We start from the raw sequence: 19,947 nt of genomic DNA on the forward strand, positions 1-19,947 counted from the left end.
CATTTTTTTGTCTTCATGGCTTTCTGCTAAGACCAAAAAAACTACCCAATTCAATCTCCTGACTGTTGTGCCTTATACCTAACTGACTCTTAAAATTAATTACGTTATGGATACAGCCTGACTTTACCGACTAATAGGCATCAGAATATTCACAAGAACAACTGGGAGAAGGGAAATGGAAGAAAAGGAAAAAGGGAAAGGGTGAAAGAGAAAAAAGAAGACTGAGAAACAGCTTATAAATTTCATGGGAAAAGCTTCATTTATAGTTTGCATATTGAGAGCTATAAAGAATCTGCACAAAAAAGTTACCAGCTGGTGCCGCTTGTGAAACCATGGATCTGCCTGGTTCTTTTTATTTAACATTAGTCCTTAAACCTCTTCGCCTCTCCCTTGAAACTAGTTAATGGATTTAACACATATTGAAGAGAGTCTGACAAACTGGTTCAAGCATAAAACCCTCATTTTCCTCAAATATTACACTGAAAGTCATGTCCTTGCAATTTTGTTTTTCCCTCTACTTATTCAACAAAGACATTGATCTCAAGTGTATCAGGTGTTTACTCTACTGTTGGAGTAAAATTCCCTGCAAGGATTTAAGTTTAAATCCCAAAAACTTAGATATTATATTTTCATTTTAAATATTCCTACTTGGGCAAAACTTGATCTGCACCTGATTTTAATATAAGAATGGCCATACAGAGTGATAGCCAAAGTCTATCTTGCCAAGGATCTTCAATACAAGCTGCAAAAGTTTGCATCTCTTTCATTTATTCAGTCTCCCATTTGTAAATATAGGCCATTTGTTATACCAGCATACATTTTTGTAAGGTGTAAACATCACACTAGCAATGTAGTTCACAGTTGGTTTGTATGTACCATCTGGGCTTTGTATATAAAAAGAGGCACCTCGTCTTAATTTTGGAAGCGCTTGCAGGAGGGTCTATTATATGCTGTGCTGGTTTAGTCTGTTTCATGTTTGGAAGGTAATAATTCAGTAGTATTTCTAGGACTTGGCAGTTGGTATGCCATCTGGGGTGGTAAAGATTCTGCATATGGGAGATGGTATGGTCCCAGATATTTTATCCCTCTACCACCCTTTCCACTAAAGGAAACTTTCACTTAAACAAAATTCACTACAACTTTAGTATGCTGCTACAAAGGTGAAAGGCAAACAAATATATATAGTGTATATCTACTCATGCAGTGCTGCTCCCTCACAATACACTTCCAATATGGTAAGTAAATGTTGCGTGTAATCATCTTAATAGTATTTTTCTCACCTTTCTCCCGTTGTTCTTGTTTATATGTTTCTGCATGCCACAAAACTCCTCTCCATCCTTGAGATTTGTACTCCTATGATGTTTGGAAACCACCAGGTACCCTTCTATTTGTTAATTAAATATACATGAACAGCTATATTATCAGGCGCTCTAAGCTTCTTCATACTGATTACTAAATTCATGGCAGAAAGGTATTTCAATACATGTACAAATCCAGTGGGTTTAATCTAGTTCATTACAGTTTATCCATTTTAATCTTTATTCACTGTATCTGACCATTTGGCTATCACATCAGTTTCTTACAGTTCCTTTCATTAATCATTCCAAGAACCCAATTTGTTGCTTTGAACACCAGAGCTGTATAGTCTAGGTCTGTTTCCGTGATCAAAATTAAATGACTTTTCTGAAATATTACAGTATCACTTTATTCTATGAGGCAATAATACTTGTGCACCTATAACTTTGCTTGCCCTTTGTGTTGCCCTTTCAAGTTGTGCGCATTATCTGCCACAATTGCATTTTATTCTCTCACCTTTTCCAGATTGTTAAATACTTATTCAATATTTGCTTCACATTTTACCAGCAGTGGTGCTTTGCACTTTTATAATTTATTTATTACTTTACCACATCAATCTCTGAGACATTGTGTTATTCTTTCTCCATAAGGGCATTCAAAGCTCCTCCCAATTTATGTCATGGGTAAATTTTGTTAATGAGCTGACTCATTCTCTTTTCCAAATCAGGAATGAAGATGTTAAACAAGTCTTGATTTAGCACCAGCATTGCAGCAAATGGCTATGTATCTCCCTTCAACTTGATCCATCAATATTCTTTGTTTATGGCCTTTGAGCTAATCTTCAATCCATGTGACAGTCCACATGTTTGTCAATGTGAATTAATTGTATGAGATTTCATGGATGTTATATCAAATGTTTTACTGAAGTCAAACTATATTAGGTCTGCCATTTTCCTTTCATTTGCTTATTCGGTAATGCTATCAGAAGAAGCAATCAGATTTGTCTGATAAGATTTATTCTTATAAATCCTGCTGCTTATTACTCATGGTTCTCTTATCCTCTGTGGATCATGCTCTGCCTATAAGGGGCAATTCTTCCACACACTGATTTTACTACTTGCCCCCAAAATGAAAACTCAATTGAACAGTATGTTATTTTTGGGGCCCAGTACTAAATTAGGGATCTGTTTCAGCACTAATTAACAACAGTCTTTTCTATTTATTTCAGTGAACTTCAGGTTAAATCATTGTACCAAAGGTTGGGTTATTTCATCTATGTATTATGTATCATACTGTGATTTTTTTACTGTGGGTTAAAGAAACCAGCAAAACTGGAAGAACCAAGAGGCAAAGCACAGTGTGTCCCTTTTGCGAATTACAGAAAAGCATCGGCCATTTCCAGCTAACAGACTCCTCACATTTTGAAAGGTTCATTGCACAGGAAATAAAATTGTAACTATTGCATATGCTGCAGGTTGTTCGTGACCACTGCTGTAGCGGTTGCCTTCCTTTTACCTGACATAACAGAGATTAAACAAGAGACCTCCAACATGGAAATAGATTAGACAAGATACTTTATAAAGCCAAACTCCATAGCTAGAACTGTGTACATGATCGCTCTTCTGCATTTTGATTTTCAATAGGTAACATCTATACAGGGAAACATCTTTACAGCATATTACTTTAGCAATGCTACTATCCTATTTCTAAGACAACAGAGGAACAACATATCACAGCTAATCTCCCAGTAAAATTAAAAGACCTCTGTAAAATAGTAGTAGGTCCACTAGTCTGTCTGAATGAAGCACATGGGTGGTTTGTGTTCGTTCTACTGAATTTCATCCTCTGCTTTATGTCAGAACAGCAGTTTCCCAAAGAGGCCCTCCAGCTACCCATCAGCTCCACAGTTTCCTGAAACATGTTCCCCCACAGTGTTATATTTCTGCCCTACCAAGCACCTTCCAGTCACTGCCCTTCAGCGATGCATATTTATTTCTAAAATGAGCTCCCAGCTCTCTCTTTCAATTTTCCTGATAGGAGAGACAGATGAGAAAAGGAGGAGATATTCCAGGAATTGTCTTATCCAGCTTCAGATAGCTAAAGGATAGATGATGAAACCCAGATTCACACTCCAGACTCCCCTTATTTCCAGGCACCCTTCTAGCTTCTGACAGACAATCTGATGTGTCCCAGAGGCCTATTTTGCAATAAAATAATCTCTGTCTAGATTTCAACATCTCCAAGAGATAATATCCATCTATTCCACTTCAGTGATGTAAAGGAACTTAGAACAATGAACTACATTTTAGATGCCACAGTTACGGTAACATGAATCCTACATAGTGTCTCATAAAGGCACATAAAAATAATGTCATAAGACAAACTGATGAAGGTCTTTGTGTCCCAGAAGAGCAACTCCTAGTAAATGATCTCAGCTGAGTGTAAGTCTCAAATGACAACATTTGCCAGCTGCACAAATTCTGTGAATATGTCATTAAGGGATGATGTTATCAGACCATCTACCTCATGGTATAAATAGTCATACAACTCTATCAATTCCACTAGGATCCTAATGATTAATACTGGCTGAGAAGTTATTTGAATGTTTCAAATATTGTAATGGTCTTCTATTAATAACATTACTTCTGGTGTAGAAACATGGCTGTTTCTCTTCTCTTTCTGTTGATACAGCTGTAGACACAAAATCAATTTCATGATTTACCCTAAAATCCCATTAAATGACCATGTGCTTAATGAATTTTTTTAAATAATTTATAAATCTGTGCATTTTTTTCCTCTCTAGAGCTTAAATCTACATGCTTGAATAGTTTGTTTGTCCACAATATATCTTGAAAGTGGGTGTATGGAACTACAAGATATCTCACCCTCCCTTTCTCCATCACTTTCCCTGGGTTTTTTTTTCTATCAAAAAGGGACTTATTGTAGCTGTCTAACTCTAGCTCTGAAAATGTATGGGCCAATCTAAAATATATTGCCCTTTCCCCTAAAACAACAACTGACACAATGCAGTCCAGTTCTACTTACATAAAACTGAGAGGTTCATAGTGATCCATGACCTTGTAAGGCTCATTATTAGATAGATACCAATTTGTCATGCTGCGACTTGCTATCAGCTTTTCTAGTCACTCACTTCATGCTTCTAGTACCAAATTATATTTGACTTTCAATTTAAAATCCAGGGTACTTTAATGTAAAACCTCAGCATAATAATGGTGATGAAGCAGCAGGGCATGCAATTTGACAGAATGAATTTTTCTAGTTAATGTGGCAGAGTCTCCTCCTACAACCTCCAAATGGAAGAAAAGAAGGAAAGTAAGAAAAAAAGAAAGTCAGCATCACTCGAAACCCTGGTGGAAGCTGGGAAGATGGCAGACACAGCACCAGGTTGTCATTTAAAAATGGAGGCTCTACTGACCTAATTCAGAGGTGTTAGAAATCTTTTTAACTTGCTCACTGAGCACAAGTTAAGATACATTAGCTACATCATGGCAAGCTATAACTCATGAATGAAGATTTGATTCCTTTCTGATAAAAAGAAAAGTTCCTAGTTCTGTTGCTGAGGTGCTGAACTTAATATATGTTACGCAGCTCCTGTCAGACATAAGTAATGCTGATCTTTGTCTTGATGTCAAGCACCTACTATTAACAGTGTCATAGGCATGTAAACCTTGATACAATGAATGTATTATTTCAGTATTTTTAATGAAGATCTATTTTTGAGCAATGCCTTGTACGGGATACAGGGGTAGGAAAACTTTCTACTTTGAGCAAAACTTATATTGATTGTATTATTATGATTTGGTGATCTATATTTTTCTTATAGAAACATATCATGATCGTGAAATCCAATTGGATGGTATGGAATATTATGGAACATGCTTTATTTACTTATTTCTCTCTTTTTCTACATGAAGTAAAGATTGTACATGCATTTAAAATCTGAGCTTCATTTTGAATGGTATTCAGTTCATTTAAATTGGTCTTGCCGGCCACCTGGGCACAAGCTGGCTCATGTTCAGCTGGCTGTCAACCAACACCCCCAGGTCCTTTTCCACAAGGCAGCTTTCCAGCCACTGTTCCCCAAGCCTACAGCGTTGCATGGGGTTGTTGTGACTCAATGGAACTGAGCCTTGTTGAACCTCATACCGTAGGCCACAGCCCATTGATCCAGCCTGTCCAGGTCCCTTTGTAAGTCCCAGGCCTTACTGCCCTTCAGCAGATCAACACTCCTGCCCAACTTGGTGTCATCTGCAAACTTACTGAGGGTGCACTCAATCCCCTTGTCCAGATCATTGATAAAGTTATTAAGCAGAACTGCCCACAGTACTGAACCTTGGGGAACACCACTTTTAACCAGCCACCAACCGGGTTTAACTCCATTCACCACAACAATTTTGGCTCAGCCATCCAGCCAGTTTTTTACCCAGTGACCAGTACACCTGTCCAAGCCATGAGCAACCAGCTTCTCCAGGATAATGCTGTGGGAAAGGATGTCAAAGGCTTTACTACAGTCTAGGAAGATAATATCCACATCCTTTCCCTCATCCACTAAGTGGGTCACCCTGTCATAGAAGAGGACCGGGTTAGTCAAGCAGGACCTGACTTTCATAAACTCATGCTGACTGAGACTGATCACCTGGTTGTCCTGTATGTGCCACATGATGGCACTCAGGGTGATTTGCTCCATAGCATTCCCCGGCACCACGGTCAGGCTGACATGCCTGTAGTCTCTGGATCCTCCTTCCTGCTCATCTTGTAGATGGGCATCATATTTGCTAACCACCAGTCAACTGGGACCTCCCGGGTCAGCTGGGACTGCCAATAAATAGTGAAAGTGGCTTGGTGAGCACTTCCACCAGATCTCTTACTACCCTTGGGTGGATCCCATTCAGCCCCATAGACTTGTGTCTGTCTAAGTGGTGTGGCAGGTCACTAACCATTAACCTTTGGATTATGGGGGCACCATGTTTCTGTGATTGCAACTACATCATAATTTTCCTGCTGCATAGTGACTTCCAGCTTCTCCTGTTTGTTGCCCATGCTGTGTATATTGGTGTAGATGCACTTCAGTTAGGCTATTGATCCCACTACCTTTCCAGGGGGAGAAGCCCTAATTCATACTTTACCATTTTCAGGTACTTTCACAGTTTCTAACACATCAATAAATAAAACAAGAAGTTGGATCCTAGGTAGTAAAAGCAGTTCTTTCCTAGAAAATTGTAGCACTGACACAGAAGAACAGACACAATAGCTTTACATTTTTTTTTTTTTTGGTCAGGCAGCTGCAGTGGAAAGGAAAGGAGCGAGTAAAAACAAAATTCAGAAGAACACACTAAGTGTACAATTTCATCATCTATAAAGAGCCATTTTTTGTTGCTTTAAGTTCCAAAAACTATTCCATCTGTCTTTCGACTTCCATCAAAAAGTTATTGATCTGCCATGTGTGATAAATTTATAGCCTATGTGGATGTTCTGGCTAATAAAAATTGTCAGTGGTACTAGGAGCCTACATATGAGCAACAGGATCACACACTGTACACCTGCACCTCAGCTAGTCTTCCTGTTTCCTTTACAGTTATGAGGCACTCACTGAGGATAATTCATCTGAGCAGTTTTGGATGTCCAGTGTAGAATGAGAGGGGATGCTCTATACAATGAGAAACTATGAGTTGCTAGTTTTCTTTGCTGATTATAAAAGTTCAGGGTTTCTCTTTTAGATGTCTTCACTGTAGACACAGTCATTTAGTCAGACAGCTCTCACCCTCAGTCTAACACACCAAGCTCTTCTGACTTTCAAGACGTAGAGACACAGGATGGCACATCATAGCTTCAGTCTGCTTTCAGAACATAATCCACAAAACACTCCAGAGCACCACAGCTAGGGACTTTGAGTACAAGGGATCAAAAGCCTTGAATCTAGAGTACACTATAGCAAGAAAGAAAGAATGTTATACTTGCCACTAATATTATAGGCCCTTCCTGTAACAGGAGAGAGCAAAAAACTCCTAAGCTCTGCCTGGAACAAGGATAAATTTTCTTCTGGAGTTCAAATACGGCAAAATATTTTATGTGAAGCTGGTGATCAAAACTTTTAAACTAGGAAGTGAGCGACCAGGGCCTGAAAGATGCCTCCTTCTTAGCTGAAATAGGGGCAACCACTATCTGTAGAAATGTCCAGTTTCTGGTGTTCCTGAGAAAGAGGGAGGGAAAAGTTATTCATCACAAGAAGATAATAAAATCTTCCTGGTCCTGGCAGACAGAATTCTGAAACCCTAATATATTTGGGTTATTCCACTACCATACAAATCAGGTACAACATATTGCTAGTATTGAAACTAATTTTTCCTCTATATGGGTGTAGAGCTTCATTGGCATGAGGATGCTATCTTTTCTTTATTGTCAGTTTGTGCCTTCTCTGACATAGATTTGCATGGCTACACATATTGTGGATAATTCTCTAAACTGAAAGACACTTGCATTATAGAATTGAAAAAAAAAGAAAAAAGAAAAAAGATAAAAAGATGGAGCCTTCAGCCAATAGGAACAACCTTTAATTCTAAAAAATATTTTCTAAATTAGTTGGTTTTCAGTGTCTAAGACAGTGCAGATTGGCATCCTAACTGGGGGAAAGCAAAAAAACTTAAAGATATAAAAATACAGAGACCTGCTGTTGGTTGATTGAGTACAAGTCTAGATGCCATGCCCAATGCCAAGAAAGCTGGGACACAGTCAAATTGTTGCATATGACAAACGCATGGAGTCACAACTTGCTTTAACATGTCTACTGTGTGTAAAGGTCTTCTGACTAAGCATTTTGACATGTGCCATTCTTACTATTTTCTGTGTTGTTGAAAGGAAGACATCCCTGTCTAGTAACAGACATAGGTGGATGCAAGTTAAGTAAATCAATGCCAGTGGAGCCAGAAATGCCAATGGATTATGACAATATAAGTGATCTGAGATGTCTTCTTCAGCAAAAACAACAACAACAAAGCTAACTAGGAACAATTTGGGGGTTTGTTTGGTTTGGATTTCTTTAGGTTTGTTTTTTTTTTTTTCTATTTTTCTATTTATTCTATTTTTTCACAACCTTGTGTGAAACAGCTTTTTTTGTAAAGAGTCTTTGAACCAGCTAGATGTGATCCCAAATTAGCCTGTTACGTTTATACATGCAGTTGCAAACTAAATTGAAATGCTATTTCAGAAACAAGGTGAGCAACGAGATCTTTAAAACTTAGATGTGGAATTTCTGAATGAAAAATTTGTAACTACTGTTTTAAATAAAATAATGGATGATTTCTACCCTACATGTCTAGATAGTGTTGCTGCTCCTTTGAAACTCACACTTGGATCTGAGCAGCAAGATGATACAAAAAAATTTTCAAAAATTTGTTAGCCATAAACTGCTAATGGATCAAATGCATTTTATGACATAGGGGATACACTCATAAAATTCCCCGTTCATTCCAGTGCCACACATGCCCACTTTTTCATGTTCCTTCCTATATGCTATTAAAGATTACAGACCTAAATATGAATTAATTTTTCTTTCTTGTTTATTTTTAGATTAAAATGCAATACGTTTTCTGCTTTGCGTCTACTCTCCTGTTAGCTCAGAATTTTTCACAATATTGCCTGGTGAGTTGCATGGTTACATTTTGTCCCTGATGTGTTTTTCTCCAAGCATTAGCTGAGCAATTAATGAACAAATCAAATAAATTGGAGCTGCTGTGTTTTCCTCTAGATGCAAATGTGAAGGATAATTTTTAAAACACTTTCATATTTCTCCCTCATTCTCTGGGGAGGAAGTTCAAGTTCCAAATTAGTCATTCCTGCTGGCATCAGATGTATGCCCCAAGGAGTTAATTTTCAGCTCAACAGACAAGGCTTTAACTATGTAAATCCATTTCTAAATAGAAAATAATATAACATAGCACATTCCAGACAATCTTTCACAGGTGCTTTAGCATCCAGAAGGAAAAGAGTTAAAGAGAATCTAAGAATTGATACCTTCTTTTCTACACAGAGTATCTATTGGGCTGAAATTTCCCCCACTGGCTTAAGATTTTTACCAGTGAAGGATACTCAATACTAATTTAGATTAAAGAAGTTTTGGCATGAATCAAGACAGTCATATGAAGCCCCTCTCAAACTTACTTCAAGTCTTCCCAAATTCACTGTTGCAGTATTGCTTCAAATCCTAGTTATTCTCAGAACATTTGGTTTCATCTTAAGGTCTAGGAGTCTCAGTTTCTGGAAGTGAATAGGAGAATTTCAGAATTTTAAAATGTATTCCTGCCCCATTATTTATAGAGAACAATCGAGAGGTATAATCCAACAATGTTATAAAATCAACTAATAAAAAATAACTCAGACATGTTTTCATAAACACTGTCCACCTCCACCTCCACTAAGTCATGCTCTTAAGACCAGATTTCCTTTTCTTCCAGAAAATTAACTTGTAAGAACAGCTCCAGGAGGATAAGCAGTTCCAAGTTGCCTCAGGATTTATGCTTACTTCATATGCTATTAATACCAAATCAGGTGACTATACTGGGAGGCACATTGGCAAACAAACAATCTGTGAGCTTCTGCAGGTTCATAAAGACAGAATGGTGGAGAAAAGGAAAAAGAGAGAAAGGTCAGATCTACCCTGTATTCCCATGCTTCTGGGACTGCCGCAAAAGAAATCAGCAGAGGCAGCCAAAGAGATTAACTCTGTTCCTTTACCTAAAGCAGATGTTTAACTGTTTTCTTGGTGTTAGAACATGTGCACCCATCTGACTGCAATGATGATGAAATTCATTCTGAGTTATTCTATCACAGGAAGACAATTGTAGCTTATGATTAGTTTCTAGGTCCTTTTAGTGCAGAGAGAAGCTTGCAAACTCATGTCCTGGGGCCCAGCGTTGTAATAACCTAACCATGAACATAACTGGCTTCATAACCAAGAGTGTTAGCTTAAGTGTGAATTCACTCCATGTCTATATGATTTCCCTCAGCATGGTTCAGTTGCAAGCAGGGAAGTGTTGACTCTGTAGCTAGGATTCTGCAAACTATTAAATATTATTTGCTTTGGTTCTGTCACAAAAACACTTAATTTTGCCAACATCAATACTGTTTTAAAATATTTTCAATAAATATTTCATTCTGCACATGATGTTGTCATTTCTTCCACAGGGAGTTAAATGCATCTTCCTCAACTGAAGAATATGTTCTCAAAAAAAAAAAAAAAAAAACAAACCAAAAAAACAAACCTTTATTGTAATAATCTTAAACTTGCACTTTGCTAGATATAAACAGAATTCAACATTTCAAAATCTTTTGCATGTTCTGGATCTAGAACCATCAACGTTTTCCATCTACGGTTCCTGAGGAGGAAAAGAAAGATCAGGGTCAGAACTAAGCATGACAGTGAGGAGCATTTTTGGTCTCAGGAGAAGCTGTAAAGTTCTGCTAGTGATTTGCATCCTATGCTGACCGCAGTGGGAGTTTAAACATCTCACTGACATATAGGTACAAAATTGGCAACTGAGTTTAGGTGTCCCTCTCTGGAGTAAATCACACCCTGAAAGTTAGACATGATTCACACTTCAAATAAAATGTTTAGCTACAATTTATTTTCTCCTTTTTTTTTATTTTATTTAAAGCCAAGCTAGCTAATGCAAGACCAGTTAATATAAAATAACTGCTGGGACAATCCGGTCAGAAATTTTTCAGCATTCAAGACTTCTTACTACATCTTAATCAAATTGCAGAGTAGCCCGTCTTCCTTCGTAACTTTCTCAGAATGGGAGCTGTACTTCCAGCACACACACAGACACAGATTCTCCTACTGACAATACTGACAAAGCTTTCAGTGCCTCTGTCTGATTGCAGCAGTGACTCTAAGATAGCCCCCCACAGAGCAAGAACTCAACAAAGACCATGTCTACTAACATCATATTGTCCATTCAGTGGCTATGTGAAAGCAACAGGTTTCATCATTACTACTACCATTATGGTGAGAGTTGACTCAAAAGGCTAGTAACATGTTCTTCACTTATACTATAAACCTATTCTCAAAGACTAGTCCTGTATACAGAGTACTTTTATGAACACTGGCACAACATGTCATTTAAACCCATCATTAGATTCTCAGTAGAAATTTTGCTACTGGCATTGCTTTTCTGCACGTGGGGCACTGCTACCGTAATGTTATTTCAAATGACTGGAGTAAACAAATGACCAGAATGACTGGTGTTTAGTCATCTCTTAGAACAACCCAATTAGACAGAAAATATATTAAAACAATAGACGTGTATTCTGGCAGCAGGGAAGGAGAACAACTACAGGTTGCAGCCAAACCTGTCATTTCTGAAACTATTCTTATTCCCAAATAAGATATGCAGGCTGGTTTAGTTCTAGTTAACTTTTATCAAAAGCTTTGCCTCATGGCTCTTTATATGGATTCACACACTGTTAAATGATTCAGTGCAAAGCGAATGGAAAGATTAATTTTGTGATGTGGCACCAAAAGAAACAATTTAGAGCAGGCATTAGGGATTGGACCAGCTCAGTGAAACTTCTGGAACAAGTCCATTATAACTACAGAACGCTTCACAATAACCGTATCAGTGATTGCAGAAGAGACAACCTTTTTTAGCGAAATTGAGAAAACTCATACAAACAGACTTTCTCCCCCCTCCCACTTATTTTTCCAAAAGAAGTGAGAAGAAGGGCTTTACAGAACTGCAGAAAATGATTGCTGAAAGTAGAGTAACTGGAAATTCTGAGTCAGACACTACTAATGAGTCATCAGACTGGTAGATTTATATTTATCTTTATGCATAACTACCTAGTGGTCACAATATAACAACTGGGGCAGGATATTTTGGCAGCATGCATACCATTCCATGTGCTTTTAGATCTGATTCATTTTCTTTGTTCTTAAAAGCCACTGTATCAATAAGAAATTCATGTGTCTCCTTTCTTCCAGCTTGACATTGTAAAGGGTATTGTTATTTAAGCAGAAGGAAGCTGAAAAAATAAACGAGCTGAAAACAGTAATGATAATTCCTATCTGAATTCTTTCTCTTTCACACACTTATGAACAGAGGGACTTACTCAACTAATGCATACTTATGTCCTGTACCCTCCTATACAAGCAGCTGTTAAAAAACCGTTATCAGTTACATCACTCCACTGCAGTCTTTTTCCTCCCTTACATTATTTACTCCCTTCCTTTCTGCCTTCCCATACTGATCAGCTAAGATATGCTCATTCATATTCAGTGGTGTGGTGTGAGCCAGGAAATCTCTGCACAAGCAGCTATAGTGCAAATAGGTTGTAAACCTAGACATCCAGTCCTGTAGACTTTTAAATTAAAGAGAAGCTTACATAGCTTTTCCCTTTTTATTTCTGATCTGTGAGCATGGTGTAAGAGAGCCCTGATCTTAACAGTAAAAAGCCCATGCAAATAGTTTCATTATCCCATTAGCTGCAGGATGAATTGGTCTCAGTTTCCCTTGCTATTGACTATATAGTGTCTAGTCTCCATTATTTTAGTGTGCCATGGAAGGATGTCACTCAAAATCATGTTTTTTTCCTCTCCTCTGTGTATGAAGTCAAATTTATCCCATTTAACCTCAGTAGAGGTGGCTAGAAGGAGCGCTTCTTGTAATGGGAAGATAGATGTAAGCACTTCTAAATAATCATTACAATACAGGTCCAAGAAACGAAGATCACCCTCAATTTCTTCACGAAAGTACGTGAAAGCCCCCCCAAATGCCAGACTGTATTAGCAACTGTACTATATAAGTGCCTGAGAGTGATTGCTTCATATTCAATTTAATTCTATTATTAAAATAAAAAAAAAAAAAAGATAATAACAATAATAATAAAAAAAACTTTTGTAAATTAATGCTATGAATTAAAAGTCCCCCTGGCTTTTCACAGCATGCCTTCATATTTTTTGATGACTAAATTTCTGTGCCTTCATGCTGATTGCTCCTGAAACACCTGGTAAACAGGATGTAACATATTCTGTTCCCTTTTACAGGAACTTCAAGTCTGAGTAATTCAATCTTTGAGCAGAAGAATCACACCAGTACTGCTCATTGCTGTTGAAGATTAATTTTTACTAGCCACTTAGAAGGCTAGGGAGTGCATTACAACGAATGCTATTATTCAAGTTTAGCAGAATAAAATCCATCATTTCTGAGCAGGGGGAAAATGGTTTTTATTAGAGCCATTCACACAGCTCTATAATTTGGTGACATACACCATCTCTACTTACTCATTTTCCATTGTAAATTTTATCTTGTGCAAGAAGCAAAAAGTTCATTAGTTTGCTCAAAACACTTCTGAATAAGTGTGTCAATTGAGACTGTATTAATGTATTTCACTAGAATCCCATGTTTATTTCTTGAGAAGGGACACAAATTTGTCTTCTTTTATGTGTTTAATGCTAACAAGACTGTTTGAAGGAGAACAACTATGGTACGCATTGTGCTCAGAAAGGTTAAAATGGTAAGAAATACACCACATAAATATTTTGTGAAGTGCATTGGAAAATTAGACTGCAGAGTAACAACATTTCTGGTTTTAATGGGTGAATGAAGGGGAAATGGGGGTTCAATCTTATTAGGAAACATTATCAGTGGTGGCACAGACTCTGCAGACACTTAATGCAACACATGACAACCCAGTTTCTATTTCTTAACTTGATTCAGCATGCTCCTCAAGTACCAGCCTCATTCTAAATGTCTGAACAGTGTCACATATCAAAAGACATAGTGAAATATTAGCAGACATACTAAATTATCTTCCTAAAGTGGGAGCCTTCATTCGGATATAGAATAGCCAAAGAAAATTGACTAAGTTTGAATTTTTAAAAAGCTGTTTGCTTCTAAAGCCTTCATATTGTTATTTTAATGGTTAAATCTATCTTCATGCACTTATGCTGCAGATTGTTCACTATAAAAAAAAAAAACAACTTTGCTTTTCAGTCAGGCAGAGCATACGGCTGCCTTATTAGCAAGTCTTTTTAACAAAGCAGGTTTTGAAATACCATTTTCTCTCTCAAAATATGCTTTGAAAATAGAGTCAGAGATTCATGATGAAATATGTGTTTCTTTTCACAGGATCTGCTTGGGAAAACAGTGTTTCTTAGCTCTGCAGTAGGACTGAAAGTAGCTTGACTCCATAAGTGAATTACTTAAAATCTTTATCAGAAATAAGGCAAAGAAAAGGGACAAAGATTCCCTTCACATAATAGGAATCATTTTAGTAAGCATTGAAAGAGTGCCTCATGCCGCCTTGCTTCAAGCACGGATTTCTCCCCTACCTCAGTAGAAACAACTGATACCAAATTATTTCTGACCTCAGAGGCATCAAACTGATTCATTTGAAACATCTGAGTTTTAAACAGAACTCTCCTAACACAAAAAAATGTGAGAAATTTAAATCTCTGACATAAGCATAGCAGCAGAAAGCAAGCTTCTAATTTCTGTCCACCCAGGGTGGCCGATATGTCCAGGAGGTGAAAGGGAAACTGTTTTACACTCACCTTCACCAGGAAATTCTCAGAGTTGTCACTGTTCAGCATCCAGGTTCAGTCACAGCAGCTGATAAGGAAAACCCCCGAGGACAAGCTTTGGAATAATGAAAGAGCTGCTGAGGCAAAATGGCCTGGGGCTGTAGATTAAGTTGTACTCATTTATTTTTTTAAATCACTTTGGTTAACCTCCACTCTCTCACATTGTTTTTAAGTCTATTTCTACTTCCACGTCAGGCTTTAAATGTAAAAAGTATATATGTATACCAATGCAAGCTCTCAAGGAACTTAAGGGCCAAGGAAAAATGACTGCTTTCTAGGACAGCTTCATCTAAATAACTGTATGTGGGAGATGCAGAAGTAAAGAAAATGGAGTAGGAACAAACACTTTACCACCCACTGCTACTATATCAGTATTAGTGATTAACAGGCAATTTTCAGAGATGCGATCAAATACTCAATGCTAGAAGCTCATCTCTATCTTGTGAACGAATCAGGCCTCTTAAGTTTTGCAAATCTGCTCTTGAAATATCATGAAAACCATCTGACTCCAGTTAGATTAGAAGTAGTTTTGATGGGCCAAATTCTGATAATTTTGCTCACTAATAGCAATGCTCAGCAATTAATCCCTCTGAAACTTGCATTCAAATACAAGGAAAATAAACGTAGCAAAACTCAGCCTATGTTCTTTGACTCTTCCAATTTTGTTTTACAGCCAGCACTAGAGATATGAAAATGCAGGTATTTAAGTTTCAGCCAAAATTTAAATTTTAGTCCATTACAGATTTTTTTTTTTTTTTTAATGCAGTCTCAAACTGGGACATGTGTCCATTCCGCTCTCAGCTGATCTGGGAAACAAATTCCTAATTATTTTCTATTCCTTCCTGCACTCTACCACATCACACATTCTATATTTAGAAGTGATTAGATTTATTTACCTTGTACAGCAACTCAACTCAAATGAGTCAAGAGCTGAACCTACTCTTGCAAATATCTGTTTACATTCCCTGGTTTCCATTTAAGTAATGGCCAATTAAACCTTTGTAAGTAGAATAAGCACCCATAGCCTTTGAAATTTGCAGGTAAATATGCAACATATATGAGCATTTCAGATTATTGCTCTCCAATTAGAACTCAGAGCACAACATCATTGTCCTTTTGACAATGAAACCTGGCTGTCACATTTGCAAGCACATTTATGAATTAAACATAGCACCTAAGCGTAATGTTCTTGCATCTTAGAGTTGTGTCCTAAAGCTGTTCAGTCTAATGCATTATAATCATGAAAAGGAAAGCTAACGCATTGCTTCACATCCTGGCAGAAGAACCACCCAAGCCGATGGGGATTCTCCAGTTGCATACAACTGGGACAGAAGCTCTGACTGGTAGGCATCCAAGGCCTCCTCATGCACTGACAATGTCCAGCTGCCCTTGCTGCCACTGGCATCTGCTGCAAGTTAGTTAAGCCTCTTTGCCTGCAGACCATTCTCACATAGTCAAGGGTACCACAGATCAAGGGAGTGTGAGATTAGCTTGATTCATCCTTTTCAGTCCAAATCATCAGATGCACTTTGTGCTCTTTAGACCATGTCAGGATCTCTGATCTGGAAGCTGAGACTCCAGGGCAATGTAAGCTCTGTTGTAAGCCTGTGCATGAGTGAGAGTGGCTGTGGGTCAGTGGGAGACAAAGGCAGAGGATAAGAAAAGGGAAAGAGAACAGAAACAGGACTGAAACGACTGTGCGTAATGTGATGTTGTGAGACAAACACATCCTGATCCCTCTCCAAAGGCACAGAGGAAGCAGCTGCAGCCTTGCTGCCAGAGCCAAAGGGACACATACCATCCTCAGAGCCCCACGTCAGGCTGCTCACTGGAGTTAAACAGCATCTGTGCTGGTTTGAATGACAGCACATTGCCTCCAGGAGCCTCTGCTGGGCTGCACACCTCAGCACTACTTCTAAGCCGAAGCAGTGACTTTATGCACTATCTAGCCTGGAGATGTTTTTAATTTGGTTTGATTTCTCTCAGAGGCAGGATTAGAAAGCTGGAGTTCAAGGCCCCCTGTCTCACACCGACACCAATGTACCTCACCTCCCTCACACTGCTGTGTTGCAAAGGTTGAAGGAGACCTCTTTAGCAATGAGACAAAGGGACAGCAAAACATAAAGCCCAGATGCATTTCTTTCAAAGCTATCACTTGGAGAAAAATATGATTCAGAATTGGCCTGCTGTGTTCCAAGGAAACTTAGTTCACATTTGCAAGTTGTTCAGAGTGGCTTTATATAAAGTTCCCCTGGTAGAATGAACACACTTAAAGTCAACTCCTTTTTTGAAAATCTAATGCTTTTCCTCTGAAATGAAAGCATAGGCTACTTACAGTCAAAAAACTGATATAATGCAACATGTACAGCGTGCGCTGCTGTACCCTTCAAAGTTTCATTTCTGAACAATTATGAAGAAGGCATGTAAACCCAAATGTAGAAACCTGTCCAACAGCTGTATAGATTGAACATTTCCCTAGTTCTTTGGTTTAGGTTCTTGCTGCTATTATTAGGATGCCTGCTGGGTGTAGGGTACCTCCATGGAAAATGGCATCTGTTGGAATAAATCAGCAATGCTTTAGGTGTGCTCTGCTTCCTCCTCAGAAAAAAACTCTAAGAATCAACATTACTGCCTCTTTCCAAATGTCTCCCATGGTCTTATTAAATGTGGCTGTGACAGCAGAAGTAATGTCTCTTTAACGGCATATTGCAGCATTTAAAAGAGCACAGTTGTGCTGAGATTGTCAGCCATGCAATTCAACTTGAACCAGAATGATCTGGTGGATTCATTGGCAGCTTGCTTATGATAGGGAAAGATTTCTAATAGCAGTCCCCAAATAAAAGGAAATTTGTGGTTTCAAATGATTTTGTAAAATCTACCTTTGTAAAACTCATTATAAATTAGTTCCTCAAGAATGGGATAAATAAAATCTTAAAGGAGGTATTCTTTAACAATACTTAGGGCAGGCAAGGAATTAAGTTTAGGCAACATTTAGGCAACAAGAGCACAAAGCATTCTTCACTACCTGACATAACCAAGCAGTTTGATTAAAATTGTGCCCAATGAAACTTGCAGGATGTTACCAGCCTTGTTTCCTCAGGTCCAAAAGTTATTTTTTGCACATTTATAGCACTTCCAAAACAAAATCTGTGTGAAGGCTGATACCTGGAGCAGAGGCTGCTACAGTGTTGTATGGTAGTAATCTTTCCTGAAGGTGAAGGAACATTTTTGCACCTAATGTAAACCACTGCAAACACTGGTACTATTGACAGTGATCTGACAACTCCTTTCATAGGTCAGCTGAGCCCCTGAAAGCCTGCTGCCTGGCTAAGTAGCCCACCACTTCTTCCTTGAAGAAGACATATGTATAAGACCCAGCCCAGAAGACCCCAGCATAGCATTTCCCCAGTAGGGCTGGCATGACAGATGCCATGCATGAGTATAACCAACTTCTGCAGCATTCAGACAATACAGGAGAACAGCCTCTCAACCAGATCTCTCATCTCGTGTCTGTCTGCTGCTGTTCTGCTCTTACAGGCTGTGTTCCTACTCTCTCCTAGGAGCACATTGCAGCAGCCACAACTGGGCAGCAACTGAGCCCAGGTTGCAGGTAGAGGGTTCCATGGGGTACACAGCCCCACTACCATGTCTGTCCTTACTCTCTCCGCCTAGAAAAAAGCCAGGCTTGCATCCTGGATGGGGATGCCCGTATACTTCAGAGGCTTTCTAAATGATCAGGAGACCAAGATCTTAGGATTAACAAAGCACACACAGAGAGGAAGGATGAGTTGAAACCACCAGGAATGTGGTGGCCAAATCCAAAGGGATATGTAACCAGAAGTTACAAGCCTGATGCAGCCACCAGTTCTTCAGCGTCTCAGTAAAACCATTAGGAACACATCTGCATATCAGTGGAGGAATTGTAAGAACTTTTTAAAGAAGTCAGGTGTAAAAGAATCTAAACTGCTTTACCTTATATGCATATTTTAACCCTCACTTTTTTTTTGTATAACTATCAGTTCTTCACAGCCTTGTTGCCTCTAGGGCTTTAATGCAGGTCTTCCTCTATTTCTTTGCTGTAGGCATGTCTCCAAGGAGATTCAAAATGTAGCCTGAATCTGTCTTTAATTTATGATGTTGGGCTTTATTTCCCCAAAGGTACAAGTTCAAGCATATTGTCAACCTCATCTTTACGTTTCAGCTCTTGTGCAATGTATTCAGCCTTTAATACATCTTTGATAGCTGTGTATTTGGGATAGGGAAATATCTTAGACAAAACTGAATGTTTATAGAAGTTCACTTTCCTACTGCATAAAATCACCCTTATTACTCTCTGCCAAATAATCTGTGAGGTGAAAATGGGGTTGTTTACTGTGCAAATGCAAAACCGAAGAGTACAAGAGAAAACAAGAGCTGAAGAAAATTCAGACCTAAGCACTGGTAGAAGTCGCATGGCAGTTAATAAAATTTGTGATCTAAAAGAAAAGAAACTCTTTTTAGTGACTTGTAAATGTAGAAAATAAAACAGCTTACAATTATTCCAGAACACTTTTTCTATGTATCTGTGCACTGCTGCAGAAGATTTTCAGACATTGCAGATTAGTTAAACTTCAGAGTGCTTTAGCTATGAAGATGCCTTACACCATCTGAAATTATTTCCAGTTCACATACACAGTATGTCATGCTGTGCTGCACGTACACGGAGGGTATTGGGCAAATTCTGGGGTCTTCACTTCCCTCAATCTCCTCTGTTGAGCGTACCCAGATAAGTTGTCCTGTTATGAAAAAAAATGCATCCTTAGTTATCTTTCTATACTTTGCTAAGGTGTCTTGGGAATTTGTAATGAATTCTAATTAAAATAATTCTAATTCTAAAGCAATTCTAAGCAATACTTAAGTCATTCTCTGCAGACAGATTCTGTATGGATGGCAGATGTGAGATCACTTATGTGGTCAAATCCAGATTTCAGCAGGTCAAAAGTGGAGGGAAATCAAAAAACATCACATTAGTTATTATGCTCAGTACATTTTAATCCTCCTTTCCAGTGTAA

Source organism: Psittacula echo (genome assembly GCF_963264785.1).
Source record: "Psittacula echo genome assembly, chromosome: 3".
Taxonomy (NCBI): Eukaryota; Metazoa; Chordata; class Aves; order Psittaciformes; family Psittacidae; genus Psittacula; species Psittacula echo.